Genomic DNA, 21,148 nt, shown 5'->3' with positions numbered 1-21,148 from the left:
GATCTATTTAGGGGTTTTGAAATGATTTTGTCTGAATTCTGGTTGCCTATATGTGTCTAGAATTTTTTCCATTTCTTTTAGATATTCTAATTTTTGGAATTATATGTTTTCAGAATATTCCTAATGATTCTTCTGTATTTCAGTGGGATCTGTTCCAATATCCACTTTTCACCTCAAATTTTATATATTTGGGGTTTCATTCATTCTTTTGGTGAGTTAGTTAAGTTTCAATCTTGTTTATCTTTTCAAAAAACAAAATCTTTTTTATTTATCCTTTATATTGTCCTTTTGGTTTCTATTTGATTTATTTCTGCTCTGATCTTTGTTATTTTATTTTTTCTACTAATTTGAAGTTTGGTTTGTTCTTGATTTTTAAGGCCTTCAAGTGCTTCTTTAGGTTATTTATTTGAGATCTCACTGTTTCTCTAATGTAGGCACTTATAGCTATAAACTTTTCTCTTGTAGCTGCTTTCACTGTGTCCCACAGGTTCTGGCATTTTGTTTCCATTTTCACTTGATTCTAGAACTTTTCAAATTTATCCCCCAATTTCATCAATGATCTGCTCATTATTCAAAAGTATATTGTTCAATCTCCATGTATTTCTATAATTCCTGCAATTTCTCTTGCTTTTGATTTCTAGTTTTATTCTGCTATGTTCTTATAGGATGGAAGAAATTCAGTATTTTCGTATTTGTTAAGATTTGCTTTATGTCCTAAAATGTGATTTATTTTTAAAAAATTCTGTGTGCTTATGAAAGATGGTGTACTCTGATGCTGTTGGATGAAATATTCTGTAGATGTTTGTAAAGTTCATTTGATTTATAGTGAAAATGCTTCTTTGTTAATTTCTTTCTTTCTTTCCTTTTGGTACTGGGGACTGAACTCAGGGACACTCAACCACTAAGCCACATCCCCAGCTCTATTTTGTATTTTAGAGACAGGATCTCACTGAGTTGCCTAGTGTCTCACTGTTGCTGAGACTGGCTTTGAACTCATGATCCTCCTGCCTCAGCCTCCAGAGCTGCTGGGATTATAGACATATACCATTGAGCCTGGCTTAGAAGATCTATCTACTGATGATTGCAGGGTATTGAAGTCATCCAGTTACTATAGAGGGCCCTATTTATCTCTTGATGTACTGTAGGGTTTGTTTTATAAAATTGGGTGCCCTGATGTTTCATTCATATATATTTATAATTGTCATATCATTTTGATGGAGTGTTCTTTTTATTCATATGTAGTGGCCCTCTTTGTTTCTTATGACTGATTTTGACTTGGAGTCTATTTTCTCAGGTATAAGCATAGATATTCTTGCTTTCTTTTGGATTACATTTGATTGGAATATCATTCTTCATCATTTCACTTTTGATCTTTGTATGTCTTTGTTGGTGAGATGAGTTTCTTGAAGACAACAGTTAGGTCTTATTTTTAATCCAATCTTAAAAGTAAACCAGATGTAGATTTCTGATTAAACCTATTAAAAACAACATCTACAACACCACTAACTGTAGAGAAGAAAGGGGCAGAGATAATGTAGACTAGACTAAAACATTAATGAGTGTAAAATTAATAATAAAATAAATTTTTAAAAAGGGGATAAGGGAAAAGATGAAGAAATAAAAACAGAAAGACAAAAACAACACTAATAAATGGGCAAAAGATCTACAGAGACATTTCTCAAAAGAAGAACAAATGGCAAAAAAATATATGAAGAAATGTTTAACACTGCTAGAAATCAGGGAAATGCAAATCAAAACTATACTGAGATTTCATCCCATTCTAGTCAGAATGACAATAATCAAGAATACAAATAATAATAAATGCTGCTGAGGATGTGGGGGGAAAAGTACACTCTTATATTGTTGGTGGGACTGCAAATAAATACAACCACTCTGGAAAGCAGTATGGAGATTCCTCAACAAACTAGGAAAGGAACCACCATGTCACGCACCCAGCTATCCCACTCCTTGGTATATATTCAAAAGAACTTAAATCAGCACACCTTAGGGATATAGCTACATCAATGTCAAGATATGTAACCAGTTCAAGCATCCATAAATAGATGAATGGATAAAGAAAATGTAGTATATATATACACAAAGGAGTCGAGTAAGGGGAATAGTGGAGAGAGGAGGAGAGGGATGGGGGTGGCAGCAGGGACTGAAATGGAGTAAATTAAATTTTATGCATGTATGATTATGTCAAAATGAACTAAACTATTATGTACAGTAACTATAATGCACCAATAAAAGCAAAAACAATTGAGAAAAATAAAACTGAAAGAAAGTGAATTAAAGAATATAAAATGCATAAAACTAGATAAAAGTATGAAAAAATTGAGGGAAAATGAAACAAAACAAAAACAAAAATGTCAATAATTTCTCTTGCCAAAGTATTTAAAATGAAGACACTTCTTTCTAGGATCTCAATTTTTTAATCATTCAGGTATCATGGTAGTAGTATGTTGCAGCTGCCAGAGGAGTGTTTCTTCTTAGCTCGAGCCAAACAGGCCAAACCACATGGGATAGTATGCAGGTTGAGCCTTTTCACTGTCTTTTCCAATAACAGAGGCTAAGGCAAAGTTGTTCACGGCAGTGATATTTTCACTTGAGGTTTCTGTACACCCTCTCAGGGATGGGGAAACAATGAAAGTAGGATCTGACTGCCAAACCCTCTCTTGCCTGCTGAGCCTTTGGACCAATGAGTTTAACACTCCTTCACTCCTAAACCCTAAGTCATTGTGAGGTATGGCAAATATCTGAGACTTGGCAGCATATTCTCTGAATACCTTCTTGTATGAAGGAATTGACTGAACCAATGCAAGTTCCACTGGTAGTAGGGAGCCACAGGAACCAATTGATCTGCCAGTCCCAGCCTTGGCCTTCCTGGACTCAGCCCCCATGCAAATCCACACTCCATAAATAGCTGGTCTCACTCCTCACCACAGGAGGACAAATAGCCAATTTTAAGGGTGTTTTGTTTTGGTACCAGGCATTGTATCCAGGGGCACTTAACCACTGAGTCACATCCAAATCCTTTTTTTTTTTAAATCTTGAGACAGAATCTCCCTAAATTGCTGAGGCTGGTTTGGAATTTGCAATATTCCTGCCTCAGGACCCTGAGCCAATGGAATTATAAGCATGCACCACCACAATGGTGAAACTGCCAATTTTAAATGACAGTGCTTTCTGCTTCTCTCTACCTCACAGACCACACTTTCTACTGAATAGAGTCCTCAGCGGATTTTTCATACCTTTTTTTTTTTTAAAATCTTTCCACGGTGCTGAGGATCAAACCCAGTGCCTCCCACGTGCTAGGCAAGCGCTCTACTACTGAGCTACACTCCCAGTCCCTCCTCAGCAGAGTCAATTTGAGTCCCAAACACTTAAACTGGGTTTTCAGTAGTTCCATTTCCCTAGGCCCAATCTGTCTCTTTGGACAGGAGCTTATTGAGCCAGTGAAGAGAAGAGGCCATTGGTCTTGGATATTTAAAAATTCAGGGAGAAGGGGGAAAAACGGAGGCTGAGGATCCTTGCTACTACCCTGAATCGGATACCGATTCTCTTCGAACCCAGAGACACAGAAAAAGGGAAGGATGTATCATTCCCCTTCCTCCCCTCCTCCTTTTCCTCAGCCTTAGCTATGGCCAAGGTAGGGGCCGGGCTGAGCGAGACCTGGCACTGAGACAACGGTTACCGTGACAACTGAGCTCGAGAACCGAGAACCAGAGCCTAACTATCAAACTTCGGAAAACGAAGCCAGAAAAAAAAAAAAAAAAAAGTGGAATGGACAAGTGACACAATAGACAATGAACACATGGGACACCGTTCATCAAAATGCTGCTGTATTTATGAGAAAACTCGGGCCTTTGGTGAGAGCTCCACTGAGAGTGAGGAAGAGGACAAGGAAGGCTGTGCCTTCCTCTGTGTACGGGGCCACTGCAAAGGACAGAGTCATGCAACCCCACGACCGACCCCGACTACCCCTCCTCAGCCTCCAGACCCCTCCCAGCCCCCTCCAGGGCCAATGCAGCGCTAAATTCCTCTTTCCCCCATCATTCCTGTGTCTGTCTGGCCCTGAAAGTATCCATGTGGCTACCTGGGGGCTAAATCCATGGTTTGATTTCTTCTTTAGCCCCCTCCTTCCCTCTTCTTTGCCTCATAGAGGGAAGAAGTAGAGGAGGGTGGACAGAGATCCTGGAATTCTGACTTGCTGCTATTCCAGAACCCAGTCTTCTGGGTTCTCCCAGCCCTCATTTCTCCTTCCAGTCCTATCCTTACCAGGGATCTAGGCATCTTGGTCCCAGTCTCTTTCCTTTGTTCTTACTGCCGAACTGCCTGTCCTGGGATCCAGTTATCTTGGCCCCTTGCACCCTCAATTTGAGTCCCAAACACTTAAACTGGGTTTTCAGTAGTTCCAGCTTTCACTGCCAGGGTCCCAGTCAGATTCCAGGCAATCTCACCCGAGCTGTGCTTGTTAATCTTGGCTTAGAGCTTTTTCACTTATGCATTTGTATAATCCCTAATCTTAGTCCTTGCCTATAGGATATGAGGTCACTGCAGGGCTCCCAAATTTTCCCCTCCTTCCTACCACTTCATGCCCTCAAAAGGAGTTAGAGAAAGAGGTCTCTGCCATTCTCACTTCTAAGGGAAAGTGGAACAAGAAAGGCATGTCCTCTGTCCCCACCCTTTTCATTTAATATAGGATTTTTGACAGAGATAATTTGATATTGGTCACTTAGAGCCAACTATCTTTTCAGCCTTTCATCCTTTAGCTTCAGAGGCATCCAATATATCCCAGGGGCCTAGGACCCTGAGAGAGGAAGGAAAAGAGAGAGAACAAACAGATGGGGGTATGTACCCTGTACTATACTCCTACCCCTTCCTTTCTAGGCTTTGATGCATCTGCCAACCCAGATATCCAGCTCTCTCAGCCCTCCTCACCCTTCACTGGGACTTGGTTATCATTTTCCAGGTGTCTTGCCATGCACAGTTGCAGAGATCAGTCAAATCCATATCACCACTGAGATTTCATTTATTGCCACAGATGCATAAAATAAATAACCCAACATCACAAAAAAAATAAAATAAAAATTCAGGGGCTTTTGATTCCCCAAGCAGTAAGCTCAGGCAGTGGGACCCTTCTTAAGATGGCTTCTCATTATGGCAACATATGAATATTCTGGGAAGTACAGAGCACCTCTTCTGTAGTGCCAGAACATTTCACAGATCCAGGTCTCCTGTATGTTTGCCAGATGCCAGATTCTGGACTTGTGAAGATCACTAGGACTGTTTCATCTATAGCCCCACTGAAGGGGCATTTCTCCTCCCCCTCCTGAACCATTGGGTGATTGGTGTTTGGGTACTCTGTTTATATTACTATTTTCATAACTGGTAGTTCTGATTTTCTTTTCTTTCTTTCTTTCTTTCTTTTCTTTCTTTCTTTTTTTTTTTTTTTTTTGTGGTGCTGGGGATTGAAGCCAAGGCCTGTGCATGCAAGGCAAGCACTCTACCAACTGAGCTATATCCCCAGCCCTAGTTCTGATTTTCACCTGGTCACTGAATCTCTTACTTTTGCACTCCAGTGCTCTCCTAAGACCCTCCTACTTCAACATGTGGCTACACACCTGTTGTTTTGATTCAGTCTCACAGGAAAGTAGGAGAGTGCTGAATTCCTCTAATCTGCTATCTTTCTATATGAATACTTCTCATACTTTGTCAGTATTCTATAATTTGTGTGCCCTGAAACTTCTAGGAATGATCTTGGTGATTATTATTGAAACTATTTTAAATATTTTAAACAATGTTATCCAAATGCTCATCAAGTGTTAATGATAATGAAAACTGTACCATAAAACCATTAACTTTACAGTGGAAGCCAGAAGTGATTAGAAAATAAAAGCTATGAAGAAGCTATAATCATCTTGATAGGCTGCAATCTTAATCAACAATGGAGTATTCTGTTAAGTGTTAGAACCAATATTGAGAAAAATCTAAGTAGCATTAAAGCTGAAATATTCTGCATGTTCACAGATTTATGGAACCAATGATACATTGCCTCTAATTTATATAATTCCCCCAATAAAATTAAGCTCAAATTGTGCAAATTTGCAATATCTTTAGTAATGCATCCACTCTTTGAACAAAGTAGGAAAATCTTATTACCTCCACTTTAAACATATGAAAACTGAGACTCAGAAAGGTTAATAACTTGCTCCAAATCACATAGGTAAAAATGGCCTGTGTGTCAGATTTGACTAATAACTGCTTCATTTGCCTTTTAAGAGTGTTGGTTCTTAAATACTTTTGCTTTTGATGATCTCACTCAACTACAGGTTTCAATTAATCATCTCTCTATGTTCTTTATTCCTAAATATATATCTTTTGGAAAAACATGTTCTTCCTGAACTCCAAATATCTATATATACCTGCCATTTTCCCAAACCATAAATATAAGCATCTTCCTGTCTCCTCCCCACCAATACACCTTCTTTTTCCTTTTTCTCAAAACTGTGTCCTCATTATTGGATTGGCATCATGGACAAGGACTGAGCTTTTGACAATGGAACCCTCTGATCCAGTCTTTCTTAGTACTACCCATCCATTTAACATTTAGCCTTAACTCAGAGTTCTCTGTTTACCTAAGAAGTTCTGGGTATTAATCAAAAACTCTGGTCTCAGTGGTCTCCCAAGTAGAGTATATAAGCTCTTAGTACACAAGGTGATCAGTGGAGATGTGGTTAGAAAGTTATTATAGTTCTAATTTTTGACTGTTAAATCCCAATTTTGTGTATGTTTTATAGAATGTGATGCTACACATTTATTATTACCTGTCCTGCAACAATTTGTTTACAAATCTGTGACTATTAGGATGTGAGATTGTGCTTCTTTGTGCCCTTTTCCCTTTGGTCCTCATTTTGCCTTTTCAGATAATACAGAGCATGTTTAAACCAAGTAAGATAAATCTTGTTCCCATGAATAACATCCTGACCGTATTGAAGACAATATCTCATACTTCCTCAATGTACAGGTAAACACCATTCCCTATGTAATTCCATTTTATTTCTGTGTATGTGACACACAATCCAGAATCAAGTACTCCAAAGTTTGTTTCTACAAATGCAGAGGACAATGGAACCACTATGATTGCTTCTTATCCTTATGGTATTTTAATTTATTTACCAACTTATTGCAATAAATTTTGTTTTTTATAAAAGGCCCTGCTACAAGGCAAACTGTGATAAATAACATTTGAATATTAGGGTAGTCAGGAAAGCTTTCTGGAAGAGATGCCATTTGGGAATAATAAATCAATGGGACCACAGTATAATATGAGAGTGCATGTTTTATTAAGGCCTAGAAGAGGAGTTTGAATTTTATCCTGAATGCAATGATGAATCATTGGAGGGTTTTATTCATAGAAGTGTCATGTTCATCTTTGTGTACTAGAAATTACCTTTGCTCTTTGTGAAGAACAAACTGGAGATAGGAGATAATGAAAGTAAAAAATAATTTTTAAAAAGGTCTAGCTTAAAGTGTTGGCAAGTAAAATGGAGAAGATGGGAGAAAGTAGAGAGTATTTAGACAATAGAATGATAAGGCATGAAAGTTGATTGTATGGAGAGTGAGACAGAGACTACTTCATGCTGAAATCTTGTCATGATGTAACATGGTGTGGAGTGTAGATGTCAGGTGAGTTGTCTCATGAATTTGATGTTGAAATCCATGGAAATGAGGGTGAGAGCAAAGTAACATGATTTATTAGAGTAATAGAAAGGAAGCAGAGCTCCCAAAGAGGGAGGGGGTCCCAAGAGAGGGATGCCCACAGGTGTCTGTTGTCTAGGCATTTTAATGGGCTTTATCTGTCCCTATAGATGATTGGTGGGATATAGGATCCAGAAAGGGAGCCAATCAACTTTCTGTAATTTGCTTTCTTTAGCAAATCTGGATAAAAGTAATTTTTAAGCCTTAATCAGCACAAGAGTTGGGGTGAGGGTCTGGTGGTGGAAGACGAAGTACCTTTTGTGGTCAATCTTGTCTAGGGGCTGTTCAGGAACTATTCTTGTACCTTGGAGTAGCTATAGTCAGAAGCTTGACTTCCCAATTCTCTTTTCCTCCTTTTCTTCCCTAAGACCCTTTTCCTGGCTTGTATGGGTGGTCTATCTTTCTGTCTCAATAGTAGTAGCTCATGAGACCTAAGTGTTAAATTTTCAGGAAGGTTTTTTAGGACCACCTGTAAAACCCTCAGCACCTTGAAATCAACCATGGTAACATTTACATAATTGAAATGAGCAGGTGCTACAAAACAGGGCTTTTTCACCCAGAAAACTAGTTTACCAGCTCATTACTATAATTCAATTTATGAAGAATGAAAGAGATGAAGACACTAACTTAAGAGGAGTAACTTGTGTCTTTACAGGCGGGAACTGAATCCAGATTTGGGCATAGTGCTTATAAGATACCTATAGGACACATGGGTAGATATTCTCCCCACACTCAGATCTGCATGTCAGATGAAAGGTAGAAATAGAAGATATATGTATTATAGACACAGGTATTTTCAAGTTCAGGAGACAGACACATCCAGATTCAAATTATGGCTCTTCACAGCAGTCCCAAACATTCGCCCCAGCTCCTTCAGTTTAGGAAGGTTCCGATGGCAGTAAGATCCTTTTCTACCCCCACTATATTTAGGTGGCATCTGGAAACAGGTGAGGTGGTGGGGAGTAATAACCAGAATTTAAAGAACTGAGCCTTCACCAAAAAGAAACTGAATTTCCTCAAAGAGATTACTTAAACCAGCTGGTGACTGATGAAACACTGATTCAAAAGTTTTACTGTTACGGAAAGCTGAGTCCTTGTCCCTGAAGCCAATTCAATAATGAGAATACAATTTTGAGAAAAAGGAAAATGAAGTTTTATTACTTTGCTATCAAAGAAGAAGCACCAGGGGAGTCCTGTCCCAGACTGTGATTCTGCCCATCAGGAAGAACAGAGGGTTTTTTTCCTTTACCTGTAATAGAAAACTTGTTTCTGAACCTTATGTCTACTGTGGAATTTACTAGATGAATGAGGCTGTTATTTCAGGTGTGGATTTTTACATCTTTAAGAGCAACAAGTGTCTTCCTCTTTAGTATATTTGGTGGCATAAATGTAGTGGAAATGTTCTGTGAGGTGAACCTAACTACCATGTGTAACTATAAAGCTCTAATTAAAATTTTTAAAAGAACACGGGGTTTTTAAAGAAGTAATTCATTTCAGGTATTCCCTGTGGGAGGCTGTGATTCACTTGTTAATTTGGGAGATAGCCATTCCTTAGATCTTCTGCCGCCATCCTCTGAAGTCTAAATTACTTGGTTCCAGTAGTGGGTGTGTGCTCAAAGACAGACAACTTAGCCTAGGTTTGGAAAAAGGTGATCCTGTTCCTAATCCCTTCCCCCGTTCCTGCTGAAGTTAGGGAGGGGAAGGGAGAGAGGGAGAAGAGGAAAAGAAATATAACATGTCCATTAAAAAATAAGCCTCAGTAGCAGAACAGCAAGAGCTATATTAAAAGCATGAGGTGGGCCACTGTAATATCACATTTAAAGCCTCCCTTGCCTCCCTATCTATCATCTCTAGGAGGTAGAGTAGGTGGGGATCATAATGAATTTTCATCAGTAATAGAAAATAAAGATGTGGCAAATGTGATGCTCTCTTTGGAGAAATTCATTTTTGTTGCATCATTTCATATATGGATAACATTGGACAAGTGACTTAAATAAATTCTTTGAGTTTTATTTTTCTTGTCTATAAAATGTTGAAAACATCAATGCATAGAATTGTTGTAGAAATTTGTTAAAAGACTATATATGTGTGAATGGAGAGATGTATGCATGATTGATAGATGGTAGATGGATAGCATATAGAGTTGGACAGGTAGTAGGTACTTATTAATGGTCTAAATTACAGATATTTTCCTCAGCCTTCTTATAAAAGTTTCTGTACTGATATGGGAAGGCTAGCCTCACAAATATTATTAATAAAATAGAGGCAGCTTTTGAGCTACCAGTTCTATGAAATGGTCCTCTCCCTTTAGAATATATAACCTCTCTTATATTAAAGTATTTACTGATTTCCCCAGATAGTAGTTTCAGAACTTTATAGCATCTGCCTATCTATTTGCCATACAGATACCAAAACTGGCAGTAATTTCATCTGTAGAAAAGTATGACTGGGGCAGTTGCTTCTCCAGGGGCTTTTTCTACAGGATAAACACATAGAACTAATTTAAAAATCCTTATCAAAGTCATTTATAATGATGATACAATCATAAACTACAGAAGTATATAGAATGAATCTAGTACTAATATAATATATATTTTTAACCATGGGGCCAATGTGATTGCCAACTTAATAAGCATAAATGCTTAGGATTATGAGAAATGTAGAAGGCAGTCTGCAGAGCTTTCCAATTGAATGCTTTCCCAGGATAAACAGGTAATAAAAAAAATGTGTGAAGTGGTTATGAATAAGATTACAGGGAGCTGGGTGCAGTGGTGCACACCTGTAATCCCAATGGCTCAGGATGCTGAGGCAAGAGGATCTCAAATTCAAGACCAGCTGCAGCAACTTAACAAGACCCTGAGCAACTTAGTGAGATCCTGTTTCAAAATAAAAAAAGGGCTAGGATATGGCTCAGTGGTTAAATGCCCCTGGGTTCAATCCCCAGTACCACACCTCTAAATCTGTGAGTTCTGTGGCAAAGTGCAGAGTCATACCTTACCTAAAGGCATCGACATTTTGAAACAATCATCATTTAAAACATTGTGTCAGTCAAGCATAATGGATCCAACCAAAGTGCCAGCATTCTCAATTATAGTATTATAAAAGAGCATCATGGGCTCTGGAACTAGACAAATATATTTGAACCTCATCTCTTTTACTTATTAGCAATGTAACTATAGACCAGTTACTGAACCTTTTCATTCTTCAAACTTTTCACCTACCAAAATGAGTATAATGACAGTACAAGCCTTACAATGTTGTTGTGAGGATTTGACTTAGGTCAAAGCACACCATAATCCTAAATAAACACTAGCTATAATTTTAATATGTTTCTCAATAAATATATCATGTGGGAAACAAAAATATTTTAAACATAGTAACTCTTGCAAGTACCTGGCCAGTGGGTAGGATGAGGCATGGATCCCTTCATGAGGCTTGCCATCCCTCTGTCAGTGGCATACCTGGGAAAATTTGGCCTGGTGGGTGACTGAATGACATTGGAGATATACCCTCCTTCAGTTCCTCCCTCCCTCTTGTTGAGTATAGGTGGGTTATTTCAATTATTTTATCTCATTGATTCCTAGTCCCCAGTATAGCTTCCCACCAAGGCTGGAGAGAGTCTGGTCCATGAATAACAACCCAATTAGCTTGGAGGACTGACTTGAACTCTACTTTGACTAACCCTAAACCATAACTTTGAAACTTGTCAAGAACAATTGGAAGGTATTTTACACACACTTGGGCCTTTGATCAATGATTATTGCTGGACTCATAGCATTCCCTTTGTGCTTGGTGACTTGGTGCTTTGGTCTATTCCTTGTTGGAAGCCAGCTCCTCTTGTCCTGTCTCTCTCTCTGCAGCCTTCATTCCAATAGACTTCAGATCATTATATCTCCAAACTTGCCTCCCAGGAACTTACATCAGGCCTCACAGGTGAGTGATGACAATTCTACTACTACAATATTCTACTATGGCAAATATGCTATTAATTGCTATTGTCATAGGAGAGTGGGGCACTGAAACGCCAAACCTCAGTTCTTGTGTTGTGATGAAAGAAAACTCAAAGTTAGACACCAAAAGCCATGCAAGAGAATTTTGTTATAAGTGAAAGTAATGTGATGCTCAAGCAAAGATTGAGAGAGAGAGAGAGAGAGATGCCTCTAGGCAAAGAATGATAAAGGAAACAATGCTGTGTCCAGATTTATTACTGTTTGATGTTTGACTTGAGAGCTGTGGGCCACCTTCTGCACTCTTTATCGATAAGGTTTTCAACTCTTCCTTTATGTTGGGTGGTAGTTTTTTTACCATAATTGATCCTTTCTGGAACTGTCATGGTGGCCATCCTACACAGGAAGGCTTCATCTACAAGTAAATTCCATATTAATGTGGGCATTGGGTCAGTGGAGGGTCAGAAGTTACCTTACTATACTTGCCCAACTAAAGGAACTTTCCTTCCCAGACATAAGGAGACATCTATAGCCATAAATCCTAACTTCACACCAACTTCAAGGAGCCATGTCAAAAGTTTGTCCCATTAACCTTTTTCTTTTGATGTATTATTTCCCCAATTAGCTCCTTTTGCTTTTGTTTATTTTCTACAAATAAACTGCCACCATTTGCTTTCTCATCCACTTTAAAAGTATTTTAAAGACTTGCTTTTGTTTATGTTCAACAAATTAACTGCCACCATTTGCTTTCTCATCCACTTCGAATGTAGTATAAGACTCTAAAAGTAATTTAAAGAACACTTGTGACCTTGCCATAAATTTCACTGCTCATTCCTTACTAGTATTCCTACCTAATACTATTATTTTTATCTCATAAAGAAAAGTTGACAACATATCATTATTGAAATAGCTGTAATGTTACTCCAGGTGCTAACAAATGAAACTAAGTTAAATGCAGATAGAAGGGTGGTTTTCATGGGATCTAGGAAGGGAAGCACAAAAGTTGAGATACATCTTTTGGCTCCATACAGTGCCCAGGGAAGGATATCCTTACCTACAAATATGACTATCTTCCCTGTTGGCAGATATTTTATAAAGTAGATGAGTACTTCAGAATATCCTAGTGTTTTGAATTATTAAGACAATTCAACCAGTTCCCCTTGTTCCAGGGTCTTGATCACTAAATAATCTTCTAATTATTATTTAATTCCACTTGGAAGAGAAGACATTTTGACCAGCAAATAGTAACTCACACTTAGCACTTTCTACATGCCAGGGACTGGACCCCAAATAATTCTTGCAACAGTCCTATAAAACTGGATTCATTGTTTCCATTTGAGAAAAGAAGAAACTGAAGCACAGAAAGATAAAGTAACTTGCTTAACATTACAGGATTAGTAAATGGAGTAGCCAATTTACTAATTTTGTTTGTCTTCTGTGCACATATCCCTAACTGGTACACTCTACAGTCTATACTGTTAACCTGGATCATTTTTCACTTTACTCTTTTTTTGTGTGTGGTGATGGGAATTAACCCAGGGCCTTGTGCATGCAAGGCAAGCACTCTACCAACTGAGCTATATCCCCAGCCCCTCACTTTACTTTTTTCATCAATATTAATAAATAGATTTGACCCAGCTAACCCATTCCTCCGTCTATAGCCAAAGGACTTAAAAACAGCATACTACAGGGACACAGCCACATCAATGTTTATAGCAGCACAATTCACAATAGCTAAACTGTGGAACCAACCTAGATACCCTTCAATAGATGAATGGATAAAAAATGTGGCATATATACACAATGGAATATTATTCAGCATTAAAAGAGAATAAAATCATGGTATTTGCAGGTTACATGGATGGAGTTTGAGAATATAATGCTAAGTAAAGTTAGCCAATCCCCCAAAACTAAATGGCAAATGTCTTCTTTGATTTAAGAATACTGATTCATAATGTGGTGGGGGGGCATGGGAGGATTAGAGGAACTCTAGATAGGGCAAAGGGGAGAAGGGGAGGGAGGGGAAGGCATGAGGGTAGGAAATACAGTGAAATGAGATGAACATCATTACCCTAAGTACATATATGAAGACACAAATGGTGTAACTCAACTTTATGTACAACCAGAGATATGAAAATTTGTGCTCTATATATGTAATATGAATTGTAATGCATTCTGTCACATATAATAAATTAAAATTTTAAAAATGAAAAAAATTAATAAATAGGAGACTAGGGCTGTGGCTATAACTCAGTGGCAGAGCACTTGCCTAGCCTGTTAGGCACTGGGTTCAATCTTCTGCACCACATAAAAATAAACAAATAAGAAAAAGGCATGCTATCCATCTACAAAAAAATAAATAGATAGGCATTTCAGTTCCTGGTTAAACGTCTTTGAAATAAAGTATTGCACCTCATACTTCAAAGTTAAAATGGGCCAGAACCTTGAGGGCAAGGGCTGACAAATGTAGTCTCACACAACAAACAAGTTTATCAGGGTCCTCTAATACTGACCACCACCTAAAACTACAGTTCACTATGATGTTTTATTATATTTTGTTGTTGTTCATGTGTTCATTGTTGTCTTCTCCACTAAAATGTCATAATGTATGAGATCAAGGAACCTTGACTGTCTTGTTCATTGTAGTGTCCACATGCCTAGAATAAAACATGTCCTCATATTAGGAAGAGAATGCTTTCTTTCTCACTTTGCCCTGTGTCCCACTACCAATGTTGGAAGACAGAGCAGATGGCTATCTCTTAAGAGGTGGTAGCATAGTAACCAGAACTTTCCCTAGGACTAAGGAAAGTGTAATGTTCATTTATTCTGTGAGTACATTACTACTATGCATCTAAAAATAACAATATACACACCTTCACCAGAATTATACATTATATTAGCACCTCCTGTTTGTTGTATGAAAAGAAGGACAAAGAGGAATTCTGTGGTATACTTCACAGCTGCAATACACAATAAATCCCCCTTTTGCCAAATGGATAAGGGAAAGATAAAAGGAAGAATAAACACAATTTTGGCTTTTCCAACTCTGTCTTGGCATTTGGAGGATGGCATTTCAAACACGCAGAGTATTAAAATTTTTGTAACAGTTCAGTTTAGGTTCTCACTTATTCCTACAAACTTTGAAAATTGTTGCTTCTACTGTGCTAGAAAGAGGTGCTAATAAGTTGTCATGTCTCTAAAAAACCTTGTATGAGTGGGTGTTTCAGTCAGATATGTGTTGCTGAGACCGGCATACCCAACAAGGGCAAACTAGAGAAGAAAAAGTTTATTTTGGCTCGTGGTTTCAGAGTTTCAGATCCTGGTCAGCTGACTCCATAGCTTTGGGCCCAAGATGAGGTAGAACGTTATGGCAGAAGGGTGTGATGGAGGAAATCTGCTCATTTCATGACAACTAGGAAGCAGAGAGAGTGAGGTGCCAGGGACGAAATATAAACCCCAAAGTCACACCTCTAGTGATCTACTTCCTCTAGGCACACACAGGTCTGATAATTTAATCATTTCACCTCTTAACATTCTTCTGTTGTCTTTTATGTGAACTTTTGGAGGATACTCATATCCAGACTATAACAAGGGACATTCAGGGCCTAGTGGTAATCAAGACTCCCCTTATTCTACTGGCAGTAGGTTAGAAGAGGAGGAGAAGAATCCTTGGGATTATTAAGTTGATAAGTAGGAAATAACATTTGCTTTGAGTTTGGAAAGATCTCATGCAGGCCTCTGCCAGGCACCTTGAGATAACTTTATTGGAAGCCCAAAGTACCCTATCAGTCTGTCAGTGAGCAATCAGTTATTCCTTGGCTTCTGCCATATTCTTGGCTTACAAATAAGATGAGGAAAACCAGAAGAAGCAAACTGCTTGATTTTCTCAGCTGATTTCCCCTGATGAGAAATAAAAATAGAAACATATTATGGAAACACTTTGTCGAAACCCTGTCATAACAAGAGTGTCTTGAACTAGATGCAGACAAACCTACTCAGCCTGACTCTATTCCCTGTAAAACTACCCAAGGAAGACCCTAAACTAACCTGTTAGGGCATAAGAAAACCTGAAAGTAAAACCCTTGGGGAGTTCTAGGATGACAACTCCAAGGATTCAGGGAAATTCCTGAACTCCATCAATGACATAAATTCAGAAGTCACAATGCAAGGGTCTACAGAGGCCAGATAAATATCATATGTGTGAAAAGGGCTGAATGGGGATTGTGTCAAACTGCAGATTAAGTGCTCTTTCTGAAGGGGAACTATTGCTTTTCAACTCTAGCAATGGCTGTCATGCAGATGAGTGGCTCCAATATGACTCACTTTTAAGTTTTAAGAAAAGTTAACAATAAAAATCTATCTTTTATGAAATTCCCTGATTTTTAGTGATGAAACAGTGCTCACTTGTATGCTCTCTCTCTCTCTCTCTCTCTCTCTCTCTCTCTCTCTCTCTTCCCCCCTCCAATCCTTCCTCCCTTTCTCTTATCTCTCTAACTACTATGAAAAAAATTAAATGAGTAAAATGATGTCTCTGGGGCCAGAAGAGAATCAGGGCCACAGGAATCAGGCTGCTGTTTGAGAATTTTAGCATAAATGCCCTGGAATGGTGGTTCTTTATGGAACACAGATTTCTGTGAGATTTTAGCTAAAGATAAAGGAACTCTCTTAATAAAAATATACTCACACACAGATTTACATACACTTTTCGGAGGGCTTGTAAGTCTCTGCTTGGATTTGGCTTAAGAATCATATCCTCGGAGACTCCAAGATGGCCGCGAATAGAGTGCATCACACCCCGTGTACCGCGTCACTGCACAGGTGAATAACGAGTTAGAATGACAAAAAACTATCTTGTTAGGAATTTACAGCAAAATTGGGGTACACCGAAACCTAGAGGAAGGATTTCCAGCACCGAGGTCTGGTAATTGAGTCTCAAACACGAGCCAACTGTGCAACTGGAGACCCAGGCTGACTGATCCACGCAGCCCGCCCCGCGGCTACAGATGGCGGGGCGCAGCCGAGAAGCAACCAGCAAGCAGAGAGAAACAGTGCTACGGATTCTGTGGAATCCTGCCGGCTGTGCCCTCACTGAGCTTCGGGCTGAGTTCGGGACTTCAGACGGGGAAGGAAGCGGTCCAGTTCTATCCCCCACAACAGAAACTCCACCAAGGAAGCCAGCGGCCACCATCTTGGAGAGCTGACGTAACCACCGCCAGTCTCCGACAGATTGCAACAATAAAATAGGTGTGTGTTACTCAGCCCATCTCCCATACAGCAGGGAATTCGCATAAAATCTCTCCTAGGCTTTCCAGGGGAGGGATTATCAGAACGAGCCTGCATAGAGACGCGGAGAAAGGTAGGGACACCTGACCTTCAACTCCCCCTCCCATCAGCAGCGAAAACGAAACCTGTCTGGCCAGCGCTCGGGGAGGGGTAAGCGGAAAAAATCAAAACAATAGAGTGCCAGGGTTCCCAATAGCCACCCTCCACACCCAGCAAACTGCAGGCCCAGAGTACAGTTTGAACTGCCGAGAGGCATCACACAGGGTAAAACTGGGCTAGCAGGAGAAGCCAGGACTAGCAGGAGAAACCAGGGGACTAGAGGCCAGGCCCTCGCGACTGGGCGGCTGGAGACCGCAGGCCCGCCAGTGACAGCCCACCCGCTGCCCGCGCAACTGGGCGGCTGGAGAACGCCCGCCCGCCGGCGACCAACCACGAGACTGGGCGGCTAGAGATTGCCCGCCCACCGGCGACAGCCCACCCGCTGCCTGCACGACTGGGCAGCTGGAGCCCGCCCACCCGCCGGCGACCGCGCGGCTAGGCCCCGAGGTGCGGCCAAGCAGGAACGGCACAGAGACTCTAGGAAGAGGTCTATAGCCGGGCCTTCATGAAGTAGCCAACCGGGAGCTGAAACCAACCAGAGACAGTCCAGTCCCACCCCCCCCTTTGGACACCCTGGCAAGGAGCCTGGGGCCCACCATAGCAGAGAGGTGATGTCACTGGAGCTCGGCCTTCAGAATTCCATCCCAGCGGAATCCACTTTAACAGGCATAGTCTACCATCACAAAGGAGAGACAACAGAGATATACAAAACCAAAACAAATCTATAGGAGAGAGCAGAAACACAGCAATCAAATAGAGCTGGAAAGTAACGTGAACAACATGAAAAAACAAGGGAAAAAAGGATTACAAACAATGCAGGATAACTTAATTCTTCAGGAGGACCTAGAAGCATCAGAAACATGGATAGGGAAAGAACTCAAGGCATACCTAACTCAGATGGAAAGGAATATTAGAGAAGACATGAGACAGCAAGTCCAAGCAATGAAAGTATATTTTGAAAACGAATTAAACAAATTCAATTGGCAAAGAACGAGCTTTACCAGGAGATAGAGATTTAAAAAAAAATCAAACAGTAATCCTAGAAATGCAGGAAACTATAAACCAAATTAAAAACTCAAACGAGAATATTACAAATAGACTAGATCAAGTAGAAGTCAGAACATCAGATAATGAAGACAAAGTTTATCAACTTGAAAAGAATATAGTCAACACAGAAAAGATGCTTAAATCTCATGAGCAATCTATTCAAGAGATATGGGATGTCATAAAAAAACCAAATTTGAGAGTCATCAGGATAGAAGAAGGCATAGAGATTCAAACCAAAGGAATGGACAACCTATTAAATGAAATAATTCTAGAAAACTTCCCAGAGATGAAAGATGGAATGGATTGCCAAATCCTGGAAGCCTATAGGACCCCAAACATTCAAAACCGTAATAGACCAACTCCAAGACATATAACTATGAAGAGAGCCAACAGACAGAACAAGGAGAGAATATTAAAAGCTATGAGAGAAAGGAGGCAGATTACATTCAAGGGTAAATCAATTAGGTTAACGACTGATTTTTCATCACAGACTTTGAAAGCGAGAAGATCCTGGAACAATGTATTTCAAATGCTGAAAAATAATGGATTCCAACCAAGAATACTGTATCCAGCAAAATTAAGCTTCAGATTTGACAATGAAATTAAAATCTTTCACGATAAACAAAAGCTAAAAGAATTTTCAGCCAGAAAACCAGCACTGCAAAGCATTTTGAGCAAAATACTACAAGAAGAGGAATTGAAAAATAGTGCCCAAAACTAACAGTGGGAGGTATCTCAGTAAAGGGGGAGGAAAATAATCAAAAAGTAAAAATCAGCCAAACTAAAATAAATAAATAAATAAACATGACTGGAAGTACAAACCATATTTCAATTGTAACCTTAAATGTTAATGGCCTAAATTCACCAATCAAGAGACATAGGCTAGTAACCTGGATCAATAAAAAAAAAAAAAAAAAAAAAAAAAAAAACCAAATCCAACAATATGCTGCCTCCAGGAAACTCATATGATAGGAAAAGACATACACAGGCTGAAGGTAAAAGGTTGGGAAAAATCATACCCCTCACATGGCCTTCGGAAGCAAGCAGGAGTGGCCATACTCATATCGAATAAAATCAACTTCAAACCTAAGCTAATCAAAACGGATAAAGAAGGACACTATATACTGTTAAAAGGAACCATCCACCAACAAGACATAACAATTATCAATTTGTATGCACCAAACAATGGTGCTGCAACGTTCATAAAACAAACTCTCCTCAAGTTCAAGAGTCAAATAGACTACAACACAATAATTATGGGTGACTTCAACGCTCTCGCCATTAGACAGATCCTCTAGACCAAAGCTGAATAAAGAAACTATAGAACTCAATAGCACAATCAATAGCCTAGACTTAACTGACATATATAGAATATCAACCATCATCAAGTGGATACACTTTCTTCTCAGCAGCACATGGATCCTACTCAAAGATAGACCATATATTATGCCATAGGGCAACTCTTAGTAAATATAAAGGTGTGGAGATAATACCATGCACCATATCCGATCATAATGGAATGAAAGTGGAAATCAATGATAAAAGAAGGAAGGAAAAATCCTACATCACATGGAAAATGAACAATATATTACTGAATGATCAATGGGTTACAGAAGACATAAAGGAGGAGATAAAAAAATTCTTAGAGAAAAATGACAATACAGACACAACATACCGGAATCTATGGGACACAATGAAAGCAGTTTTAAGAGGGAAATTCATTTCCTGGAGTTCTTTCCTCAAAAAAAGAAAAAACCAACAAATAAATAAACTCACACTACACCTCAAAAACCTAGAAAAGGAAGAGCAAAACCACAGCAAAAGTAGTAGAAGAAAAGAATAATTAAAATCAGAGCAGAAATCAACGAAATTGAAACAAAAAAACCATTGAAAAAATTGATAAAACTAAAAGTTGGTTCTTTGAAAAAATAAATAAGATCGACAGGCCCTTAGCCATGCTAACGAAGAGAAGAAGAGAGAACATACGGGATGAAAAAGGCAATATCACAACAGACACTACAGAAATACAGAAGATAATTAGAAAGTATTTTGAAACCCTATGTTCCAATAAAATAGAAGATAGTGAAGGTATCGATAAATTTCTTAAGTCATACGATCTGCCCAGATTGAGTCAGGAAGACACACACAATTTAAACAGACCAATAACAAAGGAAGAAATAGAAGAAGCCATCAAAAGACTACCAACCAAGAAAAGCCCTGGACCGGATGGGTATACAGCGGAGTTTTACAAAACCTTCAAAGAAGAATTAATACCAATACTTTTCAAGCTATTTCAAGAAATAGAAAAAGAAGGAGCTCTTCCAAATTCATTCTATGAGGCCAACATCACCCTGATTCCTAAACCAGACAAAGACACTTCAAAGAAAGAAAACTACAGACCAATATCTCTAATGAACTTAGATGCAAAAATTCTCAATAAAATCCTGGCGAATTGGATACAAAAGCATATCAAAAAAAATTGTGCACCATGATCAAGTAGGATTCATCCCTGGGATGCAAGGCTGGTTCAATATACGGAAATCAATAAATGCTATTCACCACATCAATAGACTTAAAGATAAGAACCATATGATCATCTCGATAGATGCAGAAAAAGCATTCGACAAAGTACAGCATACCTTTATGTTCAAAACACTAGAAAAACTAGGGATAACAGGAACTTACCTCAACATTGTAAAAGCTATATATGCTAAACCTCAGGCTGGCATCATCCTAAATGGATAAAAACTGAAGACATTCCCTCTAAAATCTGGAACAAGACATGGATGCCCTCTCTCACCACTTCTATTCAATTTAGTTCTTGAAATACTAGCCAGAGCAATTCGACAGACAAAAGAAATTAAAGGCATAAAAATAGGAAAAGAAGAACTTAAATTATCGCTATTTGCGGATGACATGATAATATATTTAACAGACCCAAAAGGGTCTACAAAGAAACTGCTAGAGTTAATAAATGAATTCAGCAAAGTGGCAGGATATAAAATCAA

The 21,148-nt window shown here is 38.9% G+C and overlaps 1 pseudogene; it reads left to right on the top strand.

Annotated features, from left to right (window-relative positions):
- The first annotated feature begins 3,643 nt into the window (after window positions 1-3,643).
- LOC143638515 (E3 ubiquitin-protein ligase PPP1R11 pseudogene) lies at window positions 3,644-4,039 on the top strand (annotated as a pseudogene).
- Window positions 4,040-21,148: the final 17,109 nt, after the last annotated feature.

The sequence above is a fragment of the Callospermophilus lateralis genome, chromosome X, assembly GCF_048772815.1.
Source record: "Callospermophilus lateralis isolate mCalLat2 chromosome X, mCalLat2.hap1, whole genome shotgun sequence".
Classification (NCBI taxonomy): domain Eukaryota; kingdom Metazoa; phylum Chordata; class Mammalia; order Rodentia; family Sciuridae; genus Callospermophilus; species Callospermophilus lateralis.
This window is presented reverse-complemented; position numbering and strand designations above follow the sequence as displayed.